This window comes from Rutidosis leptorrhynchoides, chromosome 8, assembly GCF_046630445.1.
Source record: "Rutidosis leptorrhynchoides isolate AG116_Rl617_1_P2 chromosome 8, CSIRO_AGI_Rlap_v1, whole genome shotgun sequence".
NCBI lineage: Eukaryota > Viridiplantae > Streptophyta > Magnoliopsida > Asterales > Asteraceae > Rutidosis > Rutidosis leptorrhynchoides.
Window position 1 is genome coordinate 81,930,526 of NC_092340.1, and position 6,738 is coordinate 81,937,263.

Sequence of the window (6,738 nt, forward strand, 5' to 3'; positions counted from 1 at the left end):
TTAAATGAACGATTATTTGTACATATAAATACCCCGCCCATCGTGTCCGATTGAGTGTATATGGTAATTTATAGGGACGCCCAATTGTAAATCTTTATATTAACATTAACAAACTATCATTTAGTTAAACAAATATAAAGCCCATTAATAGCCCATAGTCTAATTTCCACAAGTGTCGTTCTTTTATCCAAACCCCAATTATGGTACAAAGCCCAATTACCCAATTTTAGTAATTAGCCCAACATCATGATTACTTCGTTTTAAATAAGCATAATAATAACTTAGCTACGAGACATTAATGTAAAAAGGTTGAACATAACTTACAATGATTAAAAATAGCGTAGCGTTACACGGACAAAATTTCGACTTACACCCTTACAATATTCGCTAACATACCCTTATTATTAGAATTATAATTAAAATTAAAATATAAATTATAAATATATATATATAATTTACGTATGAGAAGAAGAAGAAAAAGATGATGATTTGCGATCAGAATTCGGTTGGCTTTATAGGCAGTTTTTCATTTTGGGGCTCCGCGACTCGCGGCCTTTTTGGCCTTCAAACTCCGCGAGTCGCGGAGTTTGTTTTTACAGCTCACCCTTTTGGAGTCTTTCTCTGCCGACGGTTTTTATTTATAAATATAATATATATATAATTAATATAATTAATTATATATTATATTATATTTATATACATAGTTAACTTGTAATTTTTAGTCCGTTGCGTCGAGCGTTAAGAGTTGACTCTGGTCCCGGTTCCGGATTTTCGAACGTCCTTGCGTACAATTTTATATTTTGTACTTTGCGTTTTGAATCTTGTACTCTTGTAATTTCGAGACGTTTCTTATCAATAATTGGAACCTCTTTGATTGTCTTTTGTACTTTTGAGCTTTTTGGTCGTTTGCGTCTTCAATTCGTCGAATCTGTCTTTTGTCTTCACCTTTTATTATTTAAACGAATATCACTTGTAAATAGAACAATTGCAACTAAAAGCTTGTCTTTCTTGAGGAATAATGCTATGAAATATATGTTCGTTTTTAGCATTATCAAATATTCCCACACTTGAGCGTTGCTTGTCCTCAAGCAATATCATCTTGAAATACTAGAATCACTTCTTTATTCTTCACACTTTGTACATCAGTGATTTCTATACGGCGGTATAAACAATGGTAGTAACGATATGGTTTACAGTCCCACATGACTATAAAAATTTAGATCCATTAAGGAAATTGGATATTTATGAAAACATTTGATTTTTTGAAAATTAAATCTAGTTTTTACCCTAGATAAGTTTTCCGGGATAACCCTTTACCGGTGTTTGCAAAATATTTTTGTGGGTTTGGTGGGTTTCAGATTTGAAAATTTTAGCTCAAAACTTATGGTTTTGTGTCACCCACTTGCTAACCTTGTATTTGGAAAGCAACACGTCCAGTTTACTTGTCCCGTATATTACCTTTCGGTAAACTACCGTCCGGTTGTAAAGGAAAGCGTTGAACAAGCAACTGTTAAGGCAATGTCCCCTGACATGCTTTTAATTATGGTTTATAACGTGTCGGACGCAATTACTATCCTTGGTAGGAGCAATAGTAAAGCTCACCCTTATAATTTTTCGGTATGGCACAAGGTCTTGTCTTTGACCACTATGCAACCACCGTTCTTACGGTTGACACCCGATTTCGTTCAGGTGACCTAATGAATTCCAGGTGAATTCCTAGGATTTTACGTTCAATGGTAATGAACGCATTGAAAATAGGGTTTTCAGAAAACAAATCGGTTTGTAATTTTGATCAAAATATTTTCTCGTTCAAGCTCGAGTTTAGATATCATTGAATTCCATGAGTTTGTAATTCTCAATCTTTAAGGTCAATCTCTAGGATTGAATAATATCAGTCTTAAAAGCTGATTTTTAATCTTTAAGGAGATTATCCTTTCTGGGGATCTGATTCATTAGTCTTATCAAGCTAATTTGCACGGTGCCTCCCCATTGTACGAGATAAATCCTTCTCATGGTTAGGATAAATCTGACCACTTGGCGACCCTGTTTAATGCTGAGGTCCGTGGATTTCCTGCTGATTTTAGTGATGACTTTTCTAGATTTTTCGTCAACCTACAGCTGGTCTGGACGACAACTTCATGACCTAATTCAAGAAGCGCGTGTCTTTTTCGGAAGACTTTACTTCCTTTTAATGATGGAATTGATTCATCGTGTAGATCCATCTCTTCTTTTCTTTCATCGGGTAAAACAGTTTAGTTTAGTCCAAAGCAAAAGTATTTTCAGTTATTTGTTACAGATATATGTGACATATGTTTAAGATAACTTGGTAAATTTTCCCACACTTGGCTTTTATTTTCCTTTTTATCGTCCTCTATTCCATTTTAAATGAATTTTAACATTTTGGTTTGTTTATCAATTTATGTCCTTTCCGAGGTAACAATAATTTCGGTGTTAAAACCTAGTTTTATCGTTCATAAATATATATAAACATGAATTTGAGTTCATTTAATTGAAAATTTTTAAAAATTTTACTAGAATTGGGTAGTCAGTATATAAGACTAGGGCTGTTGTTTATTATCAGAGAGCACTAGATTCTAATACAACTACTGCTTTACTAGTATTTTTAATGGTAACCAAGTGTATAAAGTAAAAATTTTTAAAATACGAAAGAATTTAACCCCTTCCCACACTTAAGATCTTGCAATGCCCTCATTTGCAAGAAATCAGTAACAATTTAAATTATTGAGGGTGATTAGTGTGAAAATGATTAAATTTTTACCAAAGTTTCCAAATATATTGGCGTTTGTTTGCTGAATGATAAATGGTGCACATCATTTGTTCATTCCGTCTTGTTGTTATTTCACATGTATTTTGCATCTTGTCGTCAAAATTAGTTGCTTTTGCTGAACTTAATGCCAGTCTTTGAAAATGCGTTGTTTTACCCTGTTGTGTACATAAGATAAACTGCAAACATATATACATATTTTTGAAGTTTGGTATATTACCCCACATTCAAAAATTATTAAAATCTAAGAATAAAAGTTAGATAATTATAAAAATGATTACAATATTAACAAAAGTATTAAACGTATCAATAATTACAAATTACAAAATAAATAAAACTAAGTATACTAGGGATGATACTGGTACCAATAGGGGTTCCAGGCATAACCATAGGTGCTATAGAATGCTTCGGCAGGGTCATACGTAGGATACGGTGGCTGCATCTCTATAGACCAGGGAGGGAAGATGGGTTTCGGTGTAGGAATATAGTTTCTACCTATATGTTGGCAATGAGCTATGATTTGGTTCTGATGAACTTGCCAATCTTCAAATGCTCTCTGTCTAGCATTTTCATATTCCTGAGAAGCTATAAACCTTTGCATTTCTTGCATCTCATTCCCCCCTCCTACATTACCTTGCTGTTGGTTTCTCTCCACCTGTGGATGTCTACCATGGTATCGTACTGCGGCGTTATTTCGCCTCTTCAAAACTTTCGCACCATGGTATACATTTAAACCTTTAGTATCGCGGGGTTCTGGTTCTTCTACTAATAATCCCCCCCGACTTATATCCACACCGAGATATTCACCAATCAAAGTAATAAAAATACCACCTCCTATTATGCTATGCGGTCGCATCCCCCGAACCATAGCTGATAAATAATAACCCACACAATACGGTATACTTACAGCGCTTTGTGGGTCTCGAATACACATATGGTAAAACAAATCCTGTTCATTTACTTTTTCCTTGTTCTTACCCCTTTGTGTAATCGAATTAGCTAAAAACCTATGTATCACTCTTAATTCGGCTCTATCTATATCCAAATAAGAGTAATTTCCCCCTTTGAAACGGTGATGGCTTGTCATTTGACTCCACACACCGTGTGTATCAAAATTTTCATCTATCTTTCTACCGTTTAGTATCAACCCTCTACAATCAGCGGATGCTAACTCCTCAGGCGTATATATACGTAAAGCCTGAGCCATGTCCAGTAAAGACATGTGGTGCATCGAACCGCCTAACAAAAATCTAATAAAAGAACGATCGGTTAAACTAGCTACCCGATCATTCAACTCTATACTACACAATAATTCTTCACACCATACTTTATATACAGGTCTACGCATGGTGAATAAACGTACCCAGTCATTAAAAGAAGAATTACCATACCTCTGTACAAGTAATTCCTTAATTGGCCCGGCCAATTCTACAGCTTCTAAGGGTCCCCATTCTATGACCCTCGGTACCTCAACAACCTTAGAATGAAGAGTATGCAAACCCCTTTGATATTTTGGATAATCTATCCAAAGTCTGTCAAATCTCAGGTTCGGGTGCAACTCTTCCAAGTGCATATCGGAAAAGGTCATGACTGGATGAGGTATATCCTGCTTGTAGTAGTTATCCACCTCCTGTTGTTCCAAATTCTCAGCAGGAGCATTGCGGGCTTGGGATGAAGATTCACCCCTTTCAGTCTGCAAAACACATCAAACACAAATTTTGTGCATACAAATATGCATTAGTGTCAGCAAAATCATTAATCAAAATAATTACAATGACATTATCAATTTATATCAAACTTAAGCTCATTTTCACATTTTTATCAAATCTACACTTTTTCAAATAAGCATATACGAAAATGTTCGCCAAGTTCATAAGCATTCAACTCAAATAACATGTCAAAATAATCATTACTATCAATTAAACAAGTCTCAAATGGCATTATCTTTCAAAAATCAAGTTCATGAATTTTAGACTTGAAAAAGTCCACTTTAATTCTCAAAATCATGTTTAGGCTCAAAGTTTGGATCATTTAACTACCTAGACATGTTACACTACTCAATTTAGCAACAATTCATGACAAAAATTGGCCATAACCTGTTTATATCAAAAAGCCCCAAATTGCTCAAGAACACAAACCCTAGATTATTCAAAATTTGAAGTTTAATGCTTCTAATCATGTTAAACAGCATCAATCTAGGTTATACAAGCATAATACATAAACAATTTAAGCATAATTACACTAAAAAGCATCAAAATCAAATTAGGGAAAAAATGGCTCAAGAACACTAAATTTCGGATTAAATGGTGTTTAGGTGTAGAAATTTACCGTTTTTCTTGAGTAATTCTTAGATAGCATCCTTCTCAACATGATTTTAGTAAAAGATTTGGTGATTAACGGTTAAAAATTGTGATTTTGGGGATTTTTTCTCGGGTTTTGTCGTGAGTTTTCGCAGCTGTTTTTTTTGTTTGTGGTGTGTGAAACTGAGCTGTTGCAGCTCTTTATTTTTTTTCTGTAATCCGACTCCTCCGCGAGTCGCGGCGAATTGCACTTCAAACTCCGCGACTCGCGGAGTTTGTTTTTTTTTTTTTTTTATAATCATTAACTTTTGAAACAATTAAGTACTTAATTTTAAAATTTTGTTTCCCTTGTTATTTAGGACGAGGTCGTTTCGGATCGATGTCCTAGTCCGTCCCTCGACAAAATTTTAAAATTTGTCTTTTTGTAGCGATTGTTTTAAAAGCTAAGATTTTTGGGGGTTTTTTTTTTTGATGTTTTTGGCATACTTTAATTCAATGAGATTAAAAATAATGATAATAAAAGTTCTAGTCCCTCTCTCGGGTAAAGCAATTTCGGTTCAAAGACCTAGTCTTCAACTTACGACGAATTTTAAAAATCATATTCTTAACTTAATGAGATAAAGTAAATTTTTGTTTTTAAATTCACACAACTTAAATATAAAATTCAAAATTATTATTAAAAATTCACACCAAACTTAAAATTTGAAATGCATAAAATTAAAAATTCATATTTTAAAAATTAAAAGTTCACACCAATCTTAATTTAAAAATTCATATTATAAATTCACACCAAACTTATATTAAATTTTTTTTTTTTCAAATATTTACAATTTTAAAAATATTGATTTTACAAAGTTTACAATATTAATTTAAGATTTAAATATTAATTTTAAAAACATGGTAAAAATAAAATTAAAAATCTTTTTGTCTTTTTATCCCACTTTAATCAATCAAATATTATCAAAAATATGCGCCCCTCTTTTCGGTAAAGTAATTTCGGTTCCAAGACCTAATTTAACTCATGACGAATTTTTGAAATATTTTGGGTTGATTGATTAAAGATATTTATACCTTAAGAATAAACGTTAAATTTCGCAGTGATGTAATAAATTTTTGAATGATATCAATAATTTCGGTCGCCAAACCTAATTTTATTCAATACCAATTTAATACTTTTTAGCGAACAAATTAGCGTTTATTATCAAAAGGTTAAAAATAAAAATAAAAATAAAAACTGTACAGACATACCTGTGAAATAGATTTCTTAGTTATATGATCTATCCCATTCATAAGATAGTCGGTTTAATTGGTTTTCCATGGCTACATAGGCGTAACCTCGAGCATTCAGTGTCTTTTCTTCTAAACATATGAACGGTCCGTCTCTGCATAAAGTAACAAATTCGGTATTTGAATAGGTTTGATTATTTGAACATTTACCTCCATGTGACCATTTTCCGCATTTGTGACATCTTTCTAGGTGTCGTGCTCTTCTTTTCGCTGCGGATTTTGATTTTCCTTTACCAAATTGTAACTTATTATCTTCGCATCTGGATTCTTTTCTAACTCCGTCCATTCTTTCTCTGATTACTGATACTATTTCACTCGGGAGTATGTCATTATTACATTTAGTGATCAAAGCGTGTAGCATTAGAC